This window comes from Anomalospiza imberbis, chromosome Z, assembly GCF_031753505.1.
Source record: "Anomalospiza imberbis isolate Cuckoo-Finch-1a 21T00152 chromosome Z, ASM3175350v1, whole genome shotgun sequence".
Taxonomy (NCBI): Eukaryota; Metazoa; Chordata; class Aves; order Passeriformes; family Viduidae; genus Anomalospiza; species Anomalospiza imberbis.
The window spans coordinates 1,700,424-1,725,210 of NC_089721.1; the positions used below are offsets into that span (position 1 = coordinate 1,700,424).

At 40.8% G+C, this 24,787-nt stretch overlaps 1 protein-coding gene and 1 long non-coding RNA gene across 2 annotated transcripts in view; one reads left to right on the forward strand and one right to left on the reverse strand.

The window, feature by feature from the left end:
• Positions 1-4,201: 4,201 nt before the first annotated feature.
• On the reverse strand, positions 4,202-14,109 carry LOC137465031 (uncharacterized). The gene is made up of 3 exons (XR_010994535.1): positions 13,975-14,109; positions 7,676-7,843; positions 4,202-4,638 (listed from the first exon to the last, which is right to left on the reverse strand). It is a non-coding gene; the product is annotated as an uncharacterized lncRNA (long non-coding RNA).
• A 1,054-nt stretch (positions 14,110-15,163) lies between these two features.
• The window catches only part of ST8SIA5 (ST8 alpha-N-acetyl-neuraminide alpha-2,8-sialyltransferase 5), a 70,696-nt gene continuing 61,072 nt past the window's right edge, over positions 15,164-24,787 (forward strand). The window contains exons 1-2 of the mRNA XM_068177098.1: positions 15,164-15,287; positions 18,304-18,726. The gene's annotated coding sequence lies outside the window, so the exon portion shown is untranslated. The remainder of the gene's footprint in view (positions 15,288-18,303; positions 18,727-24,787) is intronic.

Genomic DNA, 24,787 nt, shown 5'->3' on the forward strand with positions numbered 1-24,787 from the left:
ATAAACACAGATGTTTTAATAAATCTCTGGCCACTAGTCACAGTGATGTGTTAGGATTTCCCTTCTCCAGTGAAGAGTTAAAGAAATTTACACATCCCCTGGGACCCCTTTTCCTGTGGATTTTACCAAATCTGAGGGGAACATGAGTTACAAAGAGAGCTGGACAGTTTCTTAAATTCTCTTCTCTTAGCATTCAGTGCTGCACAGAAAGTGCAGATGTGCTTTCAGGCATTCCAGGGGTTGACTGGAATTCAGTCTTTCTGGGTACACTGGAATCCATGAGAGCCCACAGAAATCTCATTTTGATTGCACAGACACAGCATTTGTATCAGCATTGCACTGATACCTTGAGAAGAGGCAGGGAGGCTGTACTGGTGTCTCTTTCCAGTATGAAATAAAAAAATTCCTCTCTTTTCTTAGACCAGGTGTGTGCTTTGCGTGCTGCACCACACTCACATCCTGTTATCTCCCTGGCAGATTCAGTGCAGTACATTCCCAGCACATTGTTTCCGACTGTGGCATTCCTGAGACACAAATTTAGCACTGACCAGGTTATAAAAGGACAATTGGATATGTTATTCCAGGTAGCAGACTGTTCAGTTTCTTGTTCTGTCCCACATTTTTCCACACTGTTCTTTTTTTTTTTTCCTAATATCTACAGAAAGTACGGACCTACTTTAGAAGAAGGTTGGCTGTCCTAAGGGTTAACCTGCTAAACTAAAAAAAAAGTCTGTGCTTACCCTCCTGCAATCCAATCAAGACAAAATAGTGTTTTACCTTAAAGACAGGATCCAGAACTAGCTGGCAGAATGTCCTCCGCAACTTCTTTCCATCTGGGCTAGAGGCTGACTTGCTGAGTTTTCCAATTGCTGGATCAAAATATCTGAAGATGTTTATTTTTACTCATCCAGTTTGAACTCGCAGAGTATCCACTTCCCCAGCAAATTTCCACTCAGTTACTTTTAAAAGAAAGCTTTGCAAAGTTTCACATTTAAGCAGAGATTCAAATAACAGAGGGTGGCTAATTTCAATATAGAATGACTGCTAGAAGTCTTTGGAGGCAAAGGATGGCTTTTTGTTAATTTAGGCGATTGATTTTACTATAAACACTGCATTTTTCCAGGTTGAACAGGGTTTGGAGCAACCTAGTCTAGAGGGAGGTGTCCCTGCCCTTGGCAAGGGCTTGGAATAGATGACTTTTTAGGTCCCTTCCGACCCAAACCATTCTGGTATTCTTTGATTTCTTGGCTTTTACAGGGAAATAGGCACTTAAAGTAACTTTGCGATCAGGAATTCTCCTGGTCCACCCTGCTATCTCTAACTGCCTTTTGAAGCCTTGCTAAAATAGTTTAAATAAGATAAATCCTGGAGGAACCTGTGAGCTACACGAGTCAAGGTAGGTCAATTTATTATAAGGCACCAGAATACAAGCAAATACATTGAACTTTCACACTGGTATAAATCACTCTGTTAACAGAAAGCTGTGTACACAGCTAACAGCAAATCGAGCCTGTCGATTTCAACAATTTCTTGTTCATTAAATTCACACAAATACTCAGTGGAATCATAAGATTGGATTTGGTCCATCATCTCGCGTTTGTACATTAATTTTACCCATGCAGGCCAATGAAATCATTTAGGTTCTGAAGCTGTGAGAGTGAATCTTTTCTCTCTGCTCTTACAGAGAAGGCACACACAGAAAATCTACAATACAAGAATTTTCCTTTCTCAGTGTCGCGGTTTAACACTCAGATGATTAAATATTTTTGTTGCAGGAGTTCCAGACTCCCTCCTGGGGCTCCCTGTTGGAGCTCAGCCTAGCAGAAGCACTTGTATGCACCGCTGACATCCTCAGAGTGTCACTGTGGTATCTCAGCATGGATCTGCAGCCTTCCCTCTGCTTCCTTTCCATCCCAGAGGCTTCTCACCGTCTCTTCCACTTCATTTCAAGCTCAACTGCAGCTTTGAAGCAAAAGTCTCATTCCATACGGTGGGAATATTTATAACAAAGGTTAAATTGAAACTTGAGAAATGTATTTCTAAAGCTTCAAATAGGATCTAGAGGATGATTGCTTTGTGATGTTAACTGAGTTTTTAGTGAACTTTCTCTGGCATTTAAAATAGAGGTGGCTCATTCCTGCCACACAGATGGAACTGGCCTGACTTTAGGGTGGCTGAGATCCATGGAATATAAGAATCAGAGTAAATCCTAGCTGAGAGACCTTTGTTTCAGTAACTAGGTAAGCTGCAGTCAATTTTAGCTGTAAAACAAGCCAGTACAGGAGAATTCCATCTGGACAAAGGGAAACAGGACTCAAAACTGGTGAGAAAGTCAGCCTTGTACCTCTTTGCTGAAAAAAAATAGTATCTGCACCAATCCGGTTCTGACAATTCCTCACCTTAATAGCTGGATGACCAGAGGAAACTTCCAACTGACTTTGCTATTTTATCTTACAGTTCTCAGCTGCAACACAGGAAATACAGTTTGTCTTTTTATCCAACTATGCTTCCAGAGGTATCCAGCACATTATCATATAATTACGGATAGAAAAACAGAGACTTACATCTTCATATCAGAACTGAGCAAATGAAATATCTTCTCAGGCAGGAATAGCAGAAAGGCCACGTTTCTTGTTGTGTAAGTGACAAAAGCAGCAACGTGAGGCACAGAAAGCCAATCTTACAGATTTAAAGACCCACAGCTCTCCTTCAGCAGTTTGCTCCAGGCAGATGTCTGACATTTGGGGTTTGAATGACACTGAGAAACCGCCTTGAGGATTCATATTTTGTCACTAGAGGATGACCTGCTTTGTGAATTCTCCCTTCCCACCCAGTTGCTTTCACTCCCCAGTTGTTTGGTCTGAAATAACATCCTCAAAAGAAAGAATGTGGGACAATGAGGGGGAAAGGGGACTGAAGAATGAGTCTGAACTGCCATAAAGGTACACAATTATTTTGCTTCAAGGCTGGTACTCTCCAAAACTGTTTCAACCACAGAAAAGTTTTTATATCTTCTTTACCATAATATCACTCATTGGTCCAGTTTCACCTTCTCCATATGTGGGAATGGTGACAGTGACATTTCCCACAGCATTCTGGTGAAGTTGCTCCAGCTCCAGCTGAAATCCCAGCAAAGAATGGTCCATTTTGTTCATCGTCAGTATGGGTCTGATATGTTCTGCAATAGCCTGTCACGGAACTGTCTCTGTCAGTACACAAACCCCTTAATAAAATATAACCACAATTAAAACTGGTATTACATATGGTCAAGACCTCTAATCTGCTTGATAGAGTGGTGAGTGGGAAAGTCAAATTGGTACCAAATTCATCACTCTCAGTTGCCTGTACTTTTCTAATGGAAGGAGAAAAGAGAAAGGAGAAAGGCACCTCCACTCTCCAGGATTTTACTGAAATATCAGCTTTATTTCCTGCATTTCTACATTATTTCCTTAATTCCTACACACATGTATTTACTCTACATTGAGCCCACAGGATGGATATGAAGTGCTACAATCTCCTAAGACAGAGGAAAACCATGGGCTAAAAATGCATGTCAGAATTCATATCATTAGAAGTTAAGCTGTTAGAGAAACAAGCTTCCCCCATCACTTATGATTTTATTTTTTCCTTAAGAAGATAAAAGTAAAATACACTGAGTTCTTTCCAGCTAAAGAGCATGTTTACCTGAGACAGTCAGTCACAACAGGGGCACCATCAGTGACAGGAGGGTTGCTGTGAATTCAGAGAAGAAATTGACATTTCCAGGGAAGCCAATTAAGTTAATAAGAAAACTCAAACCATCCCTGAACTGTCTGATGAAGGCTAAGGTGCTGTCTGAGAGTTTACAATTCACAGAAATAAGAGAAAAAAAATAAAAGTAATAAATTAACAATGTTTCATTTTCTGCCAATTTTTTAAGTTGCATTGGTTGAGCAGTTATTGTGCCAACACAGTTATTCTGCCAATACTTCTTAATATACTTCAATATTTTAATTTTTAAAGTTATTAGGATCTAAAATTCTGCTTTTGGTGTAAATAATTTTTATTCTTATTCAAAATCAACACCCTAACCTAATAGTCACAGCATGACATCACTGCAAGACACTTGTAGAGCAATGCTCCAATTCACTTTAAAGTATATTCACTTTAAAACTTTGCTGTTGTAGACCTCAAATATAGAGGAAATAAGAAGGCACAGCCTTCCAGAGTAAGAAATCCATGAAAAATGAAGTATCCTACTAAGAAATTCTCCAGAAGCATCTTCCTCCATACTGAGGAGCAGGTGGGAATGGTCAGTGGGTACCACGTAAAAGCTCGCCCCCAAAACTGCTGAGATTTCACTCTGAGGACTGTGAGCTTCTGTTCTGTAGTGCAGAGCCCGAGGCACATGTCAACTTAAAAAAGATCTGTCAGAGGCAAGGCTTTCAGCAGAGCCCTCTTCTGTCTTCAGGTTTTAAAGAAAAAGACAGGAAGAGAAGATACAATCAGAATTTGCGTAGATTCAGTTATGACACATCTTTCTTGTTCTCTTTTTGTGTCTGTGAATCAGGTTCCTCAAGCTCTGGCTGAAGAAATCATGCTCTACACACCAAGGAGTCTGACAAGGTTGATTTGTTCTGCTCTACTGTGAAATTCACCCTGAGGACGGAGGAAAAAATAATCAGCAATGGCTTTCTTTCAAAGTATACAAATGATATGAAATTTTAAAGTTTTATTGTCATTAAATTCACAACCTAAAGAAGAAATGAGGTTGCTCATGATTTTAAGCTTAGTATTACAAATATCCATTCACATTTTTGGCGTGTTTGTATGAGTACAAAGAGCGGAGGCACAACTTAAAATACATCCCTGGTTTTGTACCACCACAGAAAATGAAGAACCCACTTGAAGACACAGAACAGCTCATCCCTTCCAAATGTTCCAGGAGGGCTTGGTGCACACAGCTGAGAGCTGCAGCTCTCTCCAGAGCTGCTCTCCTCTCTTCTCCTCTCTTCTCCTCTCTTCTCCTCTCTTCTCCTCTCTTCTCCTCTCTTCTCTTCTCCTCTCTTCTCCTCTCTTCTCCTCTCTTCTCCTCTCTTCTCCTCTCCTCTCCTCTCCTCTCCTCTCCTCTCCTCTCCTCTCCTCTCCTCTCCTCTCCTCTCCTCTCCTCTCCTCTCCTCTCCTCTCCTCTCCTCTCCTCTCCTCTCCTCTCCTCTCCTCTCCTCTCCTCTCCTCTCCTCTCCTCTCCTCTCCTCTCCTCTCCTCTCCTCTCCTCTCCTCTCCTCTCCTCTCCTCTCCTCTCCTCTCCTCTCCTCTCCTCTCCTCTCCTCTCCTCTCCTCTCCTCTCCTCTCCTCTCCTCTCCTCTCCTCTCCTCTCCTCTCCTCTCCTCTCCTCTCCTCTCCTCTCCTCACCTCTGCTCCTCGCTGTGCCAAGCCCTGCTTCCACTTCAGCTCCCCACCTCCCAGGATTTGAGCTCTCCCAGGTGAGCCCCTCTTCCCGGCCTCCAGCACATCCTGGGTCTCCTCCTTTTGGAGACAAAACACCAGATCTAGAAACTGGTGGTCCATCTCGGCTAAAAACCTCTTCAAAACCATTATTGAGCCAAGTGCAGAATTTTTAGAGCCCCTTTCACAAATTATGCTGCTGAAAGAAATAGTTCTTATTTCCATAACTCTTCTACCTCTTGCTAAGAGTATTTCCCCTCTTTCAGCTTGTAAAAAAAAAGAAAGGAAAAAAGAAATCTTGACCCCAGAAGTGCTGGTATTTATCTGTTAAGTACATGAGACACCTTAGCAAAGCAGGTGAGATGTTGCTAATCTTAGCCTGTCTCAGTCTGTCACAAGCACCTTTAATTGCTTATTCCTGCAAATCCCCTTAATGCAGGAAGTGCTTCACAGGGACAGGGAAAAGGACAGAAGTGGGAGGGAAAAATGACAGAGAATAGCAAACAAACAAACACAGAAATCCCATGTTACAGCAGTGGTTTGTACTTGTTGATCAAGTGAAGAAAAATACCCCACAAAAATGACTAAATAGGTTCCTTGTCTGAGCTGGAGTCACAAATGACTGAAAAATCAAATTAAACATGTGTTTCTATTGCTACACCAACAAAAGTTTCCAGCACAGCTGGAGTGCTAATGAGCACATCTTCCTGCAAGGATAAGATATTAATTTAAAATTTCAACCAGCCCAGCTCAAAATATAATTAAATGTAAGAGACAAAACAGGATTATTTTGTACATGGACAGATACACTGCAGGTATAAATTACTGCATGTTCTTTTACTGACTTTGGCTCTTTATTTCAAGTCTTTTAATTGTATGTTTTCTCAGAATTTGATTCTCATTAAAATAGCCAAGTTCTGTTTGGAAATGAGAAATAGCTAAGCAGCAGCCTGGCCGTTTCACCTAAAAATGTGTTATTTCCCCACAGTCCTTTTAACTTATAGTTTCTTTCCTACTTAAAGGTCCGTAGAAAACAACCAACCAACACCTCCCTCTTTTGCCACCAAGGGAAACTTAGTATAAACAAGACAGTTTTTACTGTATGTTTGCATTTTTGTCAATGATCCACCTCATATGAAGGTACTTCATTTCTGAATTTGACTCACTGGGTTATTCTTCAGCTTAATAAACAAACAATTTTATTCCTTTTCCAGAAAGTTCGACAGTGTCCTGGCACCCAAAGACTCACTCACAGCAGCACTTACATACTTCTTCTGAACTTTGAACTGTTTATTTCTTCTCTTTCTTTTCCACTTACAGATGGCACCACCACTTTTCTGCTTTTATAGTTTTTCCTGTTTTTAAGTTGTGCTGTGCTAAAAAAAATCTAAAATCAAGACTCTTAGCAAGAATTAATTATAGTGCCAGAAGTATGCTATGTACACTTGTTTCTTAATGCAAATAAATACCTAAGTGTTGAGAAATTTACCTACCTGCTCTTTGTTCTTCCTAATTGTACACTTTCTTAATGGTACAACTGAAATTTGCACCCAATAAATATTTAGCTAGAAAAGATAATTGCATTTTGAACTGAAACTTTTTCCATTGTCTTCAAGTTTCCACCACATTTATATGCACTGGCCACACTATGGTTTTCTTTTGGGACAAGGAGCAGAGATGGTCACAGCTGTTTATTTCCTATTTTAAGCCTTCTACAAATGTCCATTTACACTAATTCTAAATGCAAACATCATGGACATATTATTTCAACAGGACTGGTTGTTATCCTGTGGCAGAAACTTCAGGATTATATATCAATAAATGCTGTCCACTTCCAAACTTTTTATTTACCACTTCATTTACACAAATTCCAGAACAGGCCTGTACCTGTGCACTGCTCTGTAAGAGAGAAAAGCACGGGCAGCACAGTTTTTTTTAATACAAATACAATTGAAAACACAGATTCAGATTGAAAATTAACAGTGACTCTAATTTTAAGTAATTCTAATTGAAGAGCTGTTACAGAATTTCTGTTCCGCTGTGTCAGTCAGCAACCAGATCAAAGGTATCTTGCCATGAAATGCTTGCTGCAGAGGGGTTAAGATCCTCTGTGTGCTCCAACAAGCAAGAAATTAATGAGGTGAAAGCAGTGTCTGTAGAAGGGAGAAACGTCACCATTTTATTAAAGACAGAAGTTCACTTTTTTCCCCAAAACTCCCAGGTTTCATGGCCAGTATGGGCAGAAAATGACCTTCCTTCCTTTGAACTTCTAGCTGACATTATTTGGGTAGCTCACATTGCAGTGCTGCCAATAATGCCTCCAGACTAGACTTTTTCTGCAAGGCATCTTTTCCTCTTACAGATGTTGAAATTCTTATTGTATTGAACAATTACATGCTTCACCTCAGAAATAAATATCCTGAAAGCCAAAGAAAAATGAGAACATTTACAAAAGCTGACATGGGTAACTACAATGTCCATTTCAATAAAAGTAACATTAATACAAGGAAAGACTACAAGAATTTGAGAAAGTATTTAAAAAGGGGAAGAATTTTAATGTCATTAATTCTCAAAAAATGCAAAGGTGTGCAAGCATCTGTTTATCACTAGAATTAAAACAGACTCAAAATGAGTGAAACATATTATGAGAACTGCAGTGTTTTAAAGGAATCATAGAATCAGAGAATCCCAGAATGGTTTGGGTGGGAAGGGACCTTAAAACTCATCCAGCTCCACCCCTGCCATGGGCAGGGACACCTTCCACTATCCCAGGTTGCTCCAAGCCCTGTCCAACCAGATACTTCCAAGGATCCAGGGGCACCCACAGCTTGTCTGTTCAGCATGGACTGACAGAGGGAAAGTGTTTTCCTTTGCTTTTAGTTAGGTTTTAGCTAGCTGAGGCAGGGAAGCTCCCTGGACTGTGGTTTTTCTTTTTCTTGGAACTGTTCAAACCTGCTCTGCACTGAAAATCCATAAGAACACCAGGAGCTCACACCTGTGGCCCCTGGAGCCTGAGTCACTGCATTTTCCAGTGACAGAGGGACTGAAAATGCACTGAGTGATCTGAGCTGCCCCCCACAAAAAGGACTTTCTGAATTTGCCATTTCTTCAGAAGAGCGAGAGATTTTATTGTTTAATATTCATTTTTTTATGCGTGTGAACACTTTGCTTGCTAAATAAATGTTTTTTTCCACTTTTCTCCATGAAAATCTTTTCCCAAATGAGTTGGCAGATGGGCCACTTGGATCTGCTTTCTAGAGGGATCCCTTTGGAAGTTTCTTCCCAAATGTGCCCTAAATCAGGACAAGAGCCTTTCCCTGATGTCCACCCTAGCCCTACCCTAACACAACTCCATGCTGCGGTGTTCACCGCTCTGCTCCAAGGGCCCCCCTTGTGGGGCTTTCCCTCTGTTTAGTTTTGATTCCTGGCTTGGAGCAGGTAGTCAGTGCTGTAACCCCCCATTAGTTCCCTTTAAAAACGAGTTAAATGACTGATCAGTTCCCTGCTTGGAATGCAGGGATGACACCGAGTCTCTTTAAAAATAACTCACTGTCGTGGAAGGCAGTAAAGTAATAACAGCACTTCACTAATGCAGACATTCATCCAAAAATGCCTTTTAGAAATATTAGGTAATTAAATTGTCACGCACAGAGTGAGTGTGTGAATGACTTCACTGAAAAGCACCAACTTCAGGGACCAGGCCAAGGGAACATTTATACAGTAATATTTCCTAAGAGCTGAAGGTCAGAAAAAATGAATATCAAACCAAGCATATTGTTATACACAAAGTGCTATGGGTGGGATAAATGGTTGTATCATCCCTACAGAATGAAAGATCCTTTTTAAAACCCCCGTCAGCCTTGGGTGTGGAAAAATGCTGCTGCAGCTTTCCACAGAGCTGGCAAAGGAGAATTTGCAGGACTTGGTTCAACTGGACGAAGCTTAATACGATTAAATAAGTTTAAGGTAACAAAATGCCAAGAACACGCGCTCAGAGAGCGTCAGAATGCGGGAATGTGGAAATTCTGGCCTGCAGTGGTTTTTTTTCTTTTTCATTAAACAGAAATTTCAGTGGTCATAAATGCTCAGCCTAGAGTTCAAAATTACTTGTTGCCTCAAGGGCATTGTTAATTTTATTAAAAAGCAGGTATTAGTTGCACCGTGCTCCTCAAAGCAGTGCCAAAACAGAGGAAAAGCTGGATCTGAGAGCTCCAAACTTTCTTTGGCCAGACAATTAACAACTTCACATTGAGCAGGCTGTGAGCCCAGCATGTTTGATGCCTTGTCAGCACCTGTATTCAAGACAAAATAATCTCAATAACCGAAGTCCTTTATTTGGCCAAGAAAGAGAAGGGCTCTTTCGTTCATCTCCTTTCCCTGGACAAGAAGAAATGTTCACAAGACACTTCTCTGTCAAGTTTTTCCTGCCCAAAGGCACATTTTTCTTTCAGCTTATCTTTGGGGGTTATGAAGCCGATATGGAATAGTTTCCTTTAAACAACCTGGTTGTGTCTCAGCAGAAGTACTGTTGTAAGGGCCTTGCTTGTGCATCTGAACTTCAGCTCTGTGCACAGTTCTTTGTCAGCATGGAGAGTCCTTTCCGAGGACTTGATGTCTGGTAACAAAACCAGCTTTTCCTTGTGTTTGTGTGCCTTTAAATGCACAATTTTTGGACCATTTTGCTGAGCCGGTACTCAGGCTCAGTCCTGTGCATATAACTGAAATTTATTTTCCTCTGCCTTTTATGCCTTTCCAATTTATGCCAACCTGTGCAGGAAAACAAAGCTTACACAAGTGTTGAAAAGTTTCCAAGTTAACAGGTTCCTGGAAAAAATAACCCAATGTACACTGGCATGCCATTTTCATGGGCATTTTATTCTTTGTAGGACCTCTATTCCATTTAAAAATGATTCCTCTTCCACAAATTGTCTTTCAGGTTGTTCCCTACCTACAAAAACCTTCTTACAGGTGCTAAACATTCCTCTTCCCACATTTTTTTTTTTTTTTTTTTTTTTTTTTTTTTTTTTTTTTTTGCTAAAAGCATGGTCTTTTGTGTTTCTGGAGCAATTACTGCCCTTATTCTCTCCTCCACAGCATTGCTTTGAGCCCTGGATGTGGAGAATGCTGTACTGAACCCCCTCCTGGCTGTATCTTCAATCAATATAATCATGTAAATTGTTCCTGAAGAATGAAAGAGCTGTGTGCAATTCAGCACACATTTATTTTAAAGGCAGAAGGGAAATTGAAAAGACATTATTTTTGTGCTTGCCTTCTGCCAGGCTTGATTTCTTTAATATGCTGGGGTTTGCTTAGGAGGAGAATCTAAAATGATTCTGTGTAAGTGATCAATTGTTCTGTCTTTAGAGCACTGTAAATAAGTGCAGACCAGCAATTCTGGAGGATTACAAAATGTTGAAAATAGAGGTTTGTCAAAGGGTAGCTGAGGCTTTATGAGGAGAAGCTGGTTCAAACTGTACCCAGTATTTTATCACCATTGTACAGAGGGTACAAAGACCCAGAGCCCTTATTCAGTAATGTATATTGGAACAGTTATAAAATTGCTTGCTATTTACCACATGTGTGGCAGGAGATTCCATGATGGAATGGGGGGAGCCATTTCCCGTGCCCACTGTTTCTCAGCGTTTTAATCAATTTTCATTGACCCAGTTTTGTGCTGGATCCACCCTTTCTCATGCACATTTTCAGATTTTTCCTGTTCATTTCATTTTGGTCTAGGTTCTACTTTCTATTCAATTGAGATAGATAGGTTTGCCTTGCTCTGTAGTGCATGGAGTACATGGTTTTCCATGTCTTGTCTATTCAAATAAATTTTGGTAGCATTCAGTGGCTTAGAGGATGGGTGTTTCTGAAGTTTATTGGTACTTTATGGGCTTGTGTGGACAGGCAGGACCCTCTCTGGCTAGCACCCAGGACAGCCAAGCAGAAGACAACTGGATTATCATTACTCTGTAGTTTCCACATCAGTGCTGCCTCAGATCTTGAGAATTCCAAGTACATCTGAAGAGTTCAAGTCTGCCTTCACCTACTTGTACATAGGTGACTTTGCCCTGAATAATTCAAATTCAAACCCTCCCTGGATAAAAATGGCACAGCCTTAGCTTAAAATATATATTTTTCTGTAAATCAAATACATTGACTAAAATATTTTCTCATTTGCAGTGTTTTCTCATTTGCATTATTAAAGCACTGCAGTTAACCAAGATTGATCTGCAGCCTATTTATTTTATTTACCAACTGCATTTCTCAATACCTACCACTAACAGCTCTGAGGGATCCTCTGAAGACAGAAGGTTTATCCACATTTCAGTATATTACCTGTTTGAATTTCTAGTAATGATGCATGAGAACTAAAAACTTCATAACTTTATTACTAAGTCAATCTACAACAAAATCCTTTACTGTTGTAAGATCCCCGATGGGAGCAACAGCTTCTCTTCACATACTGTCAGGGAGCAATCCTGCAGGTTTCTCATCAAGGAAGTGCTGGATCTCAAAATACTCAAATTATTTACCTCAAAAATATTCAAAATAGTATTGTAAATCTTCTACTTTACCACATCTCTGTGTGAAGAACAGCCTGTGATGGATAAGTTCATGGGAGCAAAAAGGTACCTGATCAACAGTGTTAGAAAATATGCACAACTGATGACAGTAAACCTCATGCAGAGCAGAAAAAGTCTAAAATTTTTAAGTTTCAGGAGTGGGAAAAGAAAATCTTGTTAGTTGTAAGTTGAAGTTGTTTGGCATAATAATCTTTGAAAAGCAGTGGATAATTTTAGCTCCCAGCATTTGGGATTTTCCAGGGTAGCACTGAAAGTTTCCCTAATCTGTTACCATAGGGTTGTTTGGTTTTTTTTTCTTTCCTTTTAATTTGGAAACCTGTTACCTCAAGCAGCATGTGTGTTTGAATGTTTGAGCATGGAACTTAATTTAATCGTGATAATCAGGGTTATATAGTTATAGATTAAGTGTGACTTTAATTTTTCTTTCCTAAGGAGGCCTTTTTTCAAACAGCACACCAGTCCTTTAAAGATATTAATCAGAAAATTGCTGCTTTTTTATGATGAACTTTTTTTTTTTAAATTGTGCATTGGCTACAGTCAAGCAATCTCCTTGAATTTTGCCTTCACTTCAGAATCACCTCTGTCCACCTGACAAAATATGAGGCATTAGACAGAGAAATCTTCCTCGGAGGCTTTACTTAGGGATGGACAGAGACAGGCACTTCAGGAAGGCATTTCAGCTTCTTGTTTGCCTGTGATGTGATGTGACTGAATGACAAGAAGGATGTGCCTCATGATATTATTTCTGCTCCTTCACTGGATGCTGTGCGAGAACATCTGATATTAATTCTAACACACAAAAGCAGCACATATGATCTTCAAAAGTGCTGCATTTATTCAGTTCTCCTTAAATCAGTGGGATTGCTCTTGTCATTTTAAGCAGTTTGCCCCCAAATGACTGTTTTTGAAAAGTTGTAAGAAAAAGAGTGCTAAGCAAAGATAATTATGTGTAAATTTGAAATGGATTGTGTGATCATTTGTGCTAGTGAAACACACTTGCTTGTCTGCCTGGACTAAACGAATAAGTAGGTAAGTCACCCAAGCTTATTTAGAGTTTAAGGCTGGCCTCATTAAAAGGCATCTTACTAGATTTGGGAAATAAATGGAAGACATTTACTGTAAATTTATATAATTCCTTTGCCAAAAGGTCCCTGCTTGTGAATGAAATTAACAATGCTTCCTTATCTAAAATAATTTATTATTATAATATATTTTAGAATTATGTATGACTATTTTTAATTATGATATTCAATATAGTGAAATAGATGGAGAAGTAGTTTTATGTTATCAAAGATTCAAAAGGGATACATTTTAGTGTTCATTCAATTGTGGCTGCAAGACAATGAAAAAGAAGGGAAAGCACAAGGAATTAAGTGTTTTTCTGCTTCAGGAAGGACGCAGGCAGATTTTCTATAGTGCACTAAATAAGGGCTACCACCCAGACTTTGGTATATTGAGAACATCTGCCAAATTGCACTGGGAAGGTCACATCTGTTTATCTGGGAGCAGGATGTGTTCTGTAATGGATTGAAGGGAGGGGTGTGGGCCAAAGTGGCCGGGCAAGGAGCCTGTCCTGAGCCAGGCCCATGCAGGGCTCAGCAGGCATCCGGGATGCTCCACCAGGAATGACCAGTCACGGGTGAACCCTCGTGCACAGGTCTTGAAATACCAAAGGAATTCATGAGTCTTTATTTTTCAGGAAATGAACAGATTAAGACTGAAAGCTCCCAGGCTGAGCCAGGCCCAGCAGCCACGTTCCCTCAGCTCGTTGAGGGGCTGGAGCATGTCCAGGGCAGGGAACGGAGCTGGGAAGGGGCTGGAGCCCCAGGAGAGGCTGAGGGAGCTGGAAAGGGGCTCAGCCTGGAGAAAAGGAGGCTCAGGGGGGACCTTGTGGCTCTGCAGGGCTGGTGACAAGATGGACATCAGGCACAGCTGGGACTCCATGGTCTTGGAGGTCTTTGTCAACCTGAATGGTTCTGTGGCTTAGTGGTAAAACCACTGTGACCACTTTAAAATCTATGATGGAAGGACTTGGAAGCCCAGCTGGATCAGCTGCCTGGGACAAACTCTGGTCACAACCTGTAAATGCAGATGTGCCCCTTTGAGGCAGAGGATGACACAGGGCTAAGTTTGGGGTGGCCAGAGGAAGGGCAACTTCACTAAAGGGAGGTGGAATAACCCTTCACAATTATATTAACCGAGGCTGGTGAAATAAATACAGAGTCTCACCACATTCCTCTCATACCCAGTGGTGGTATGGGCTGGTGAGACTTGTGATAATCAACTTTATGCAGGTTTTCTTTTTAAATATAGCCCTCTTCTAGCAGAAGTGATCAGCATACCTCTTTCAGAGCTACTGTGAAAGGAGGTGAAAAGCATTACTCTTACAATAACATCACTGTTAAAATATTTCTGCTTACCTGAATGATGAGAAGGTAGTTATAAGAACTTTTTGTGTAGTTTCTTATTCTTACATCTTTTACCATAACTACTGCTTCCCTCACCCAGCAGCAGTCATGAGCAGGTTACTGTAATGCTGAATGTGCTCTCAGTAAAAAAATGGCATTTTAGGAATGACTTAGGAATTAGGGGTAAAAGCGACTCTTGTTGTACGGAATGCTTGGTCCCAGTCAGTTCTTTACAAAACAGTGTTTTTCACTTCATAAGCAGAAGGATGATTTTTGTAAGGTCACACTTCCAGGACACTTTTTAGTGTCCCTGCCATAACTGTGAGGCACCAGGTTTCTGCAGAGCAGGCAATTTTGTCAGTGATGCATGAGATGAAGTAGTACACAAGCCATGCCTTCAAATATTCATTTGGTCATAATACCAACAGGTCAATGGACTTGTTTTTGTCATTAGTAGGAACAGATAGGAAGATTTTTTTTTTCATCCTTGGGTTGAGCATGTTTCATAATCAAATGTTCCTTTAAAGCTGGGAAATAACATTAACATTAGGAAAATAAAAAAAGAAAAAGGAACATTTTCTCTCCTAGGCACTGCCATATGTCTTTCCAGGTGGAAATACAACAGGGTGCAGTAAGGCAAGGATTGTGCAGGGCCCTTGTTGTGCTTGGCTGTTGGAAAGCATATGGTGCAATAATGTTCCAGTTCTGACTGTGAATTTTCCTTCTCTTGTCTTCTCTGGCAAATATAATTGTTCTGATGTGTATTCAGTTTTTCTGTTTGTGGCTAGGAATAGTGTGTACCTCCATCTTCAAATCTACCTGCAAGATCAGATCCCACTTTGGAGAAAATCCCAGAAGAAAAAGAGAAAAGGTATGAAAACTTTTTTTCACTAGTTGTTTGAGCCACTTTTACAATGTTGAAGAGTTTGCAGAGGCCTGGATTTCGCCAGCGTTAATGGAGATTTTAGGATGCTGAAATTCCAGGAGAAGGAAAGAATTGAAAGAAAACAATGCTGGTCCTCAGGCAATGCTGGTCCAGGCCAGCCTGAAGTTGGCTTGGTCTCAGTGCTTCCTTCCTACCCTTGGAGTTGATTTCTTGGGAAGTATTGCATGTCAGAATTTGTTGTTTGTTGTTTGGTTTCTCAGTACACTCTTCAGGCCATGATGCTGCTTTTTAGCACCACCTGAGCAGACCTGTCATCCAGTTCCCCTCTGCTTGGCCAGGCATGCCAAGAACTGCACAGCGAGCTTCTGTGTCCCCAGGGCCTTAATTTCTGTGGGATGTGGTGAAATGTTTTGGACACGTGTGTAATCAGAGATTATGGCAAAAAGCAGAAGCAGTTGTATTTGTTTCAGTCTCATGCCTCAGTATCAGGTCAGCGCACAGTACAGCTTCTGAGGAAGGCTGCTGCTTGTGGCTTCTGAGGAAAAAGGCATAAATCTTGAGCACGTGGCAGTTTTGAAATAAGAAACTCATGCAGGGAAGTTAATCTGGAATCATAAGTAGTTTAATGACTGGCTTCTGTTCTGAAGATGGAGGGAGATACATCTCTCCAAAAATATCCCATTGTTATCTCTAGAGCTACTACCTCTATCATAACTGTGGGTATTTCCATTGTCCAGTCCTTTTTAAAAACCCTATTAGGCTATTGTCCTCTGTGATTTCTGACTGCAGAAAATCCCTTGGAGCAAAATTAACTTCTCACAAAGTTCCCTGCACGTAGGGTATTTCTACGCTAGGTTTCTGCACTGTGGTATGCAAACATTTAGAGGCCTCAAGGTATGTTTGGCAGCAGGGCTGAAAGGAAAATGTGGGTGCCTGTTTGGGCAAGGCTGTAACCTGTCAGCTTTGCAGTGTGGTTGTAGAATGGCTGTGACAGGCCTAAAATACTGAGTTCTTCATTATACTCCTAAAAACTAGCTGTGCCTCCATCTCTCTTCTTCCTCTACTTCTCTTACCTTATCTCCTTCATGCCTGTTGTCCCCAGGGGATGAAAATGCAGAGTAATGCAAACTGACTCAAACTCACAAACAAGTAGAGATGCAAAAAAACCCAAAAACTGCAGATTCTCTTCTTGATTGCAATCTGAGTTGTACTTCCAGGCAGTGACTTGTGAGTGTCACCCGGTGTCAGTGGAGCACATGGAGCATCCGTCAGATTGTTTATCTGCCCTGCTGCAGTTGTGCCTCTATAAGCTGGTTGAAGAATTTGGGTTTCATCATCATCATCATTATCATCATCATCATCATTATCATCTTCATCATCATTATCGTCTTCATCATCATCGCTGTGTTCTTGGCAGAAAGCTTTCTTTTATTTCTCAAATGTTGAGCAGAGCAGAGCTGGCAGCGTCTATGAGAATGTAATTTGTGGCATTAATAGCAAAGTGGCAGCACCATCTTGATTTCCCAGCGAGTGTGTGCTCTATTAGCACTCTCCATGTGCTGAGTGTTTATTGCATTTTGTGTTTTAATGTTTTTGCTCTGGGATCAGGGTGCTGCTCCACAACCAGCGCAAAAGAAGGCAGCAAGGTTTTCTGAAGGTGACAGTGGACACTGCTGTGTTGATAGCAATATCCCTTGGAAGGAGTAGGACCTCATCTTCTCCCTGCTCAGAAGCACAAGATCTCGTCAGTAGCCTGTGCACGCACATTTACAGCATTTCTGAAATCAATGCCTTTTGATCTGCTTTGTTTCCTTGAGATAAAACTCTCTGTGAGTTCTCACTCCTGAGATACTCAGTTTGAACTTGCCACTTCTCCTTGATCCTCAGGACTGGGTGAAAATGTTCTCACTTTCTTTTTACTGCCTTTTCTGTGTGAGGAAACAAAATTTTATCCCTCCTATTCCTGTACATCCCATTGAATTCTGCAAATATATCTGGTTTGAGGGTTCTGAAAGCTAGAATATGGTACAGCCGGTAATTTCACTGAGTTGGAGTCCTGATTTATTGGTGGATCTAAACAGAGTGAGTTGTTCAAAGCTTGGAGAAAGCATTCCCCAATTGCTTTTTAAGTCAAGTAAACTGTTAAATTATTACAGAATTGCAAAGGGCTGGTACAGAATTGCAGAGATCTGGCATAGAATTGTACAAGAAAGGGTCTAGTCCTGCAATGTAACTTCTCTTCCACAATCTTATCTGCATGAGTGTCTGTAATCAAGCTCACACATTCATCCAGCTTTAAAACTTCAAACGCGATTTGCGGTGCAAAATGTGATGTAGAGTTGATAAGGCAGGGCCATTTCTCCAGAAGTCATCAGCAATCTGCTGTGAGTGCTCAGTCTCACTGCAGATCTACACCCGAGGCTTTTTGCAGGAGCAGAAAACTGCTTTGTGCAGTGTGTTAAACAAACAGCAGCAGTCAGTCCTGGCCTCAATCAGATGTTAAGCTAATAACCCAGATTCTGAAAATTTTAACCTGTTTTTTGCTGCCACTCTACACACCTGAGTGGTCCCAAACAGGTCAGTGGTGGAATCTACCAAGTTGCTCATGAGGCAGTTTGCAGGATTACCTCGTAGATTCAACATTCAACTAAAAATTATGCAGGTAATTTCTTTCAACAGCTCAACCCCCCCCTTTTTTTTTTTTTTTTGGTGTTGTTTTTGGTTTGGTTTTTTGTCTGTTTGGAGGTTGGTGTTTTTTGGTTTGTTTGTTTTTGGTTTGTTTTTTTTTTTTTTATTTTTAGCATTCATAAAAAGTTACATGGATTTAAAATTTTAGATTTGGAATCATGTTATTTTGAGAGAAACAATCCCCCTTAAAATGGTCTAAATGTTTCTTATGGATATAAAAATAAAGTGTGATAGAAAAAATGCTCATTTGAGAAGTTTTATTGACTCCAGGGGATTTCAGTGCCACTGGAGTAACTGAAAGATCTGTTTCGAGGAAAGGCAAGGGATTTAGCTTAAGAAAGAGGCTTCCCTCAACACAAAGAGCTGTTTCTTGTCACATAAGAGAGAAATGCTGCAAAAGAAATGGGGCATCAAGTACAGAGTGAATAAAACTGCTGCTTCTCTGCAAACATCCCTTGCAAAGTCTGGAGCATAGGAGGGTTTTCCAGCTCATGATGCAAGAGCCGTGGGCTGGGCTGAAACTTGACATCAGGAGGAAACTGAAATCCAGCATTGGTGGAAGCTGCCTGTGATGCAGAGGCGAAGGCTGGATCTGGCTTGGCGATTCGGGAGGAAAGAGGGGGACAGTCCGTGATGCAAAGAGCCAGAGAAGCAGGAGTCCGTGAGTGGCAGTGGAGGAACTCAGAGAAAGGGGCAGCCTGGCAAAATAGCAGGGCAGCCACAGCATGCGTGGAAGGTAAACAAGGGGCAATTTGATTGCAAAGCGCCAGGTTGCTGCTGCTCTCCTAGTCTGGCTGGATTCCTTGCAGAGGGTATGTGCTGTTCTCTGTTCGGCACGTTTCTGATCCATTCCCACGAGCTTTACAGGAAACCTGGCTCCACAGCGATCTGCATTAATCTGAAAGCTGGGTTAAAAACTGTGAGTCAACTCCAAACACAAAGGAATTAAGTTTTTTCAAATGGTAATTTTTCTCTCTAAAATAAAATACCTTTGTTATGTCAGGAAGCGGGAATTCAGAGGCAGGCATGGCACATCTGTAAGATGCATGCGTGCTATGGGAGGGGGAATTGAAAGCTAAAGATCTCTTGCAATTAGGTGCAGAACTTCACGTGGACTTTAGATTGCTTCCTTTAGATGTGCTAGCAAGCTGCTAACACCTGCAGGTAATGGAGTTGCCAAAATCCTTGGAGTACTTGAATAATTCTAATAATAGTTTCATATGTTAAGAGAATGGTGTGAATTGTAGGAGTAGGAAATAAAGAGGGATCATAATGGAGACTGGCTGTGTGATGAAGTGTAAACAAATCAGAAGTCAAATTAAGTCCTATTTAATCTGACTCAGAGCTGATTTGCCTCAACATGATTTCTGTGGGGTTCTATGGTGTTTTCTCCTGTGCTACCTAAATAGAATTTGAGCACTGTGCAGATGCTGCCAAGTTAATCAAAGAACTGTTCATTTGAGCATGAGCGTGAGTTTTCAGGGATGAGTGCTCAGGGTGTTTGCTGAGGCTGCAGGTCATGCAGGACCCCATCAAACCAAATAGCAGGGCAGGTGATCCCGTGTGGGGTGGAAATGGGAGGAAAAGGAATCCGTGTCTTGGCACCTGACCCCACAAATGTGACACTGGCTCTGTCCTTGGAGAAAGAGATTTAAGATATTGTTCTCTGGTTTCAAGTAAATCTCTTATCTAGGATCTATTATCCACTTCCCACCAGTTTGCTGGGAGATAGCAGTAATAAATCTTTCCATCACATGCAGGGGAGGCTGATAGCAGCACAGCACCTCTCTGGCATTACATGCTCTAATTGCATGCAAGGTTTGAATGGGTGCAGGGACATCATGTAAGAGAGAGAAAAAACAACCCAAAACCAAAAAACCCCAAAACCCAGATGGACCAGGAGCAGATCAGCTAAAACGCAACAGAAAAAATGCAGCTTGTTTAATGGGCAAAAGGAGAACACTCAGCTATCTCTGCAAGTGTGTCAGAAGCCACAAACACAGGCTGCAGTAATTGCAATTAATTGCACTCCAGAGGGATGATGCAGCACCCACAGCCCATTACAGCTTTATTTTGAAGAACAAAATGACTCCCCAGCCACCCACTGGCCCTGTGCTCAGCACTGTTTGCCAGGAGGGTTATGCACATAGCTCCCTTCTCAAAAGACTTTTCCACAGGTGCATCAGTTTGAAGGATTTGATGGACTAATTATTTGTATTATTTTAAATCAACAGTAACTAAACAAGTGGATTTTTTTGCTCAAAAATGATCCAAATTTCAGACAGACCCCAAATAAGCTTGGTTTAGGATCAATGTACAGATGTACCTAAACCTGTTTCTAGAATAATTCTGATATTTCTAGAGCATATCAATATGTGTATAAATCTTGGTTTTGAAAGACTGCAGATATTTTAGATTAAGCTGTTTAAGGAACACAGGGATTTTTGACCAGTCTTAATTTCCTCCAAATCTAAATCTCTGCTTTAGCAGAGTGATTTTATTCTTGGCTGTTATTATGTTTATTTTAATATTAACTTATTTTTAGGAGTTAAGTTCATATTTCAGGCATAAGTGTTTTTTAAAGTATTGAAAGCCAGCAGTGTTTTCTTGTCAGAAAAAAATATAAAATGGGAATATTCAGTATTTGCATTTATGTAGCATCTTCCCTCATAGGATATGGAAGTGCTTTGAAAATACCAAGTTGCCCAAGATGAAAAGGTTGTGTGATAGCTACAGATCTATCACTGTCTACAGTCAATGCAGTGAAGTACGTACACCTAGGAGCCTCAGAGCTCCAGGATTTACATGGGAAAAAACCTTGGAAAATGGAAAACTGCCTGTCTCATCAAATGAGTCAACTGTTCATTCTCTGACCCTTGGTAGGACACTTTGGATGGCATCGGTGAGACATGCATGAAGAGAGGGACAAGCTTAAGTTGTTGTAAAGTTCCCAGATAGCTCAAGTCTCGCTTTGTAGAGCTTCTAAAGACCATATTGTTAAATGATTGAATTAGAATAACCCTCCTTTCTTGTTGGGTTTGATGAATTTACGTCTGCCTCATTTTCAGAACAGCTTTTACTTGGAAACTATTTTTTAAATTGGCGTATGGGAAGCTTGCTAGGTCACTGAAAATGACAGACTAGAGGTGTAATCAATAGTTCATTTCTGGGAAAGAGTGAGCCAAAGGAGGTGAAGCAGGGCAGGTGAATTGCTCTAATAGGATTCAGAGTCACAGAACAAGAAAATTACTTTTTATTGTGTTTGCCCATCACCATCAGTTCTAACTACTAGTGTTCATTTATTAACATTCCAATTATTTCCCAAAGAAATAGGATGGAATTGCCTTACAAAATTCTCAATAATGGGATTCTTGCTATTTGGGTATTAGGACATGCTGTAAAATATTTACATTTATTGATTATAACTCAATGCAGTCTCTGTTAGGAAAATTAGCTTTAATTAGTACAAAAAGCCCACCTCACTAATGTTCTCACTGAGTCTCTCTGGGTCTTACCAGGAAGGATGTGGAGCCATTGAGGAGCTTCCTGCTCCCTTTTCCAAGAGGAGGAAGAGAGGTACAACTTCTGAAGTGAAATCTCACACTAATGTCTTTGACCTTTAAAGTCTGAAATCCTGGTGTGACAAGTTTAAATGCTAATAATATTTTTGGTGTTCTTAGCTACTTGTGTAGTTTCAGCAAAATGCCACTTTTTGAACCTCTAAGACTGGGCAGATGATAATTTCTGGTTTGTGAACTCAGTTATATATATCCCAGCTAGATCTGAGAAGGAAATAGCTGTTGGCCTGTTTTTCCTGGCAATGTGAGAACTGTGTGCTCAGTTATCAGTTCTGTTTTGCTGCTGCTTCTGTCAATATCTTGTAAATGATTTTGCAAGTAAAAATTATGTGTGACCATCTTCGTTGGAGGGAATGTATGTTCCATGTGATCCTGGCAAGCTGTCAACATTTTGTAGCTCCCAAACTATCAAATGCTCTCTTTTAAAGAGATTTCTTATTTTTTTCAGTAATACTAATTTTACAGTTAATTCTAAAATTCTATTACTTTAAATATTTAAATTCTGATATATTTTTCAGTAAGGGTCCTAGTAAGGGGCTTTTGTTGACCAATAGTCTGTCCTTGCTTAAGTCATGTAATTTTTGACATTTCAAATGCGCAACATCCTGTTCTGAAAAGTATCATACAGTTTTAGTGCATTTATATGCTTGTACTTATTGATGTAAAGGTAACCATAAATGGACTAAGAACCTCGAGTTCAATGGATAACTAAATTTTGGAAATTAGGCCAACAGCTGGTGAAATTTGCTTAGCATGGGCAGCTTCCTTGACCTGCAGCTGAAACTGACACCCTTCCCAGTTAGGCAACTAATGAGAAAAATATCAAAGAGCAGATTGAAAGCAAGGCACATGCCTGTCCACTTTACACCTCAGTCAATCTGTTTGGCAAGAAGAATTTATTCTTAATGATGAAACCAAAAAATACTGCTGTGTTATATGTTGGAATAATTCACAGCTTTTGGTGGCCTATGCTCGTGAATTAAAATCACCAGAGAACCCAGGATTGTTGTTATTTGCAAATAAGATTGAGCTTAGCACAAGTGACATGACTCCTACTGCTTTTCACCTATGCTTTTGATATCTCTCAAGACCTGGAACAGAATGAGAGATATTATAAGTAAGGTAATTGAATATCAGCACTTTTCAATATCTGACCAAAAAAAAAAAAAGGTTTTCTTAGGTCTGAAAGCAAATTGCTCATGGTCCTAGACTACACCAGATTTTCTGGGCCACAAATCAAACTATTTTTTATATGATTTTTTTTTCACTGTTGATTAATTTTTGGGGGCACTACATAGATAGAAAGGAAAGAAAATCCATCCTGAAAAAAATTTGCTGAAGTTTTGTGAAATTTCAAGGCAAATTTACTAAGTGGGAGCATTCATTCAACATTACAAGAGGCTGCTAGGAGGAACTGTGGAATTTCCTTGGAGATACTCAGACCTTCACTGAGAAGGCTCTGAGCAAACTGCCACAGTTTCAGGGTGGGCCTTCTCTGGATGACACTGAATAGGAATAGAGGATCACCAGAATTTCCTGTCTTCAATAAATTGTCCCTGCCTGTGGCAGGGGTGGATTCAGATGGAATATTGGGAAGGAATTGCTGGCTGGGAGGGTGGGCAGGCCCTGGCCCAGGGTGCCCAGAGCAGCTGTGGCTGCCCCTGCATCCCTGGAAGTGTCCAAGGCCAGGCTGGATGGGGCTTGGAGCAGCCTGGGACAGTGGAAGGTGTCCCTGCCCATGGCAGGGGGTGGGATGGGATGAAGTTGATCCCACCCATACCATTCTGAGATCCTGTGATGAGCTCAGAGCTCTAGGTTCTTTACAAAAACTGAGTGACTAATTTAGAATATCCTCCTAACATTTCATCTAAATCATTCATCTTTTAGGTTAAAACCATTCCTCATGTCCAGTCACTATCTGTTCTTGTAAAAAATTGCTCTCCATGCCTTTTATCAGCCCTGCCTTGAGGCCCTGGCAGGGGCTCTGAGCTCTCCCTGGAGCCTTCTCTTGTGCAGCTGCACAGCCCCAGCTGTGCCAGGCTGGCTCCAGAGCAGAGGGGCTCCAGCCCTGGCAGCAGCTCCGTGGCCTCCTCTGGGCTGGCTCCAGCAGCTCCACGTCCTTGTGCTGTTGGAGCCAGGGCTGGGGCAGCTCTGCAGGTGGGGTCTCAGCTGAGCCCAGGGCCAGAGGGGCAGAATCCCCTCCCTCAACCTGTTGTCATATCTAAGCAGTTTCTGGAGTGAGTGGGGAGAGACAAGGGCTGATTTGCCTGGCTAGCTGCCTTAAAAAGCAACTTTTCCAGAGATGCCTGTTCTCCTCTGCTGTTTATAGCATGTGTTTTCTGAACAGCTTTCCTACAATTCTATCACCGAGAGAGAGCTAACATTCTATCAGAGGAACTCTGGCTTTTATGCACCACAGTCGTGTTCTGTACAGGCCCAGGGCACATTTCAAGCTGGACTTAATTTTTTATAAATTTTGGTTCCGAAAAAGCACAGAATATATCCTTAATTAGATGTGTATGTAACAATTATATGAGGTTAGGGCATTAATCAGATTTTTTTAAATTTGCAATTTTTATATATATGTCTTTTATTTAAAGTCTTTCTGTATAATGTAGCATACAGAAAATTGTTTTCCTCCTATATGCAGTAAACAGAGCACTGACTGGTAAGGCAATCTGGTGCCTGAACTCTGGAAGGTGAACATGTGAAGAGAGGAGATTGGGATTGTGAACTTTAGGATATGAGTAATTTTTTTTTTTAATGCTTTTTTTTTGTCAGAAGATAGTCTGACAGTCTAATGTATTATTAGGAGCTTAGATATTTGAGTGAATGGACATTGCATTACTATTTTCTGTTAAGAACTATCAGAGTAAAACAAAAATGGTAGTTCTCCTTAATCTACATGTGGGACATTCCAATGGTTCACAGGGAAACCATTCAGGTAGGATTTGAAGAAAACAAATGAAAAAAATATGATGAAGCAGAGTTGGAGGCAAAATCTCTTATAGAAGCCTCTAAGAGTAAGTGAATAACCCTAAATACTAACCGGATTTGAGGTGGAGGTTCTCATTATTGAATGAGGACCTCCTCAGAGAATGGAGAGTATTAAATGATACAAAGAAGTAATTTTAGAGATGTGACGTAGTGTTTTCAGCCTACATAATACTTTAATCCTCAGACCTACTATTCTAAAAGTATCAGCTGGTGTTAATCAGG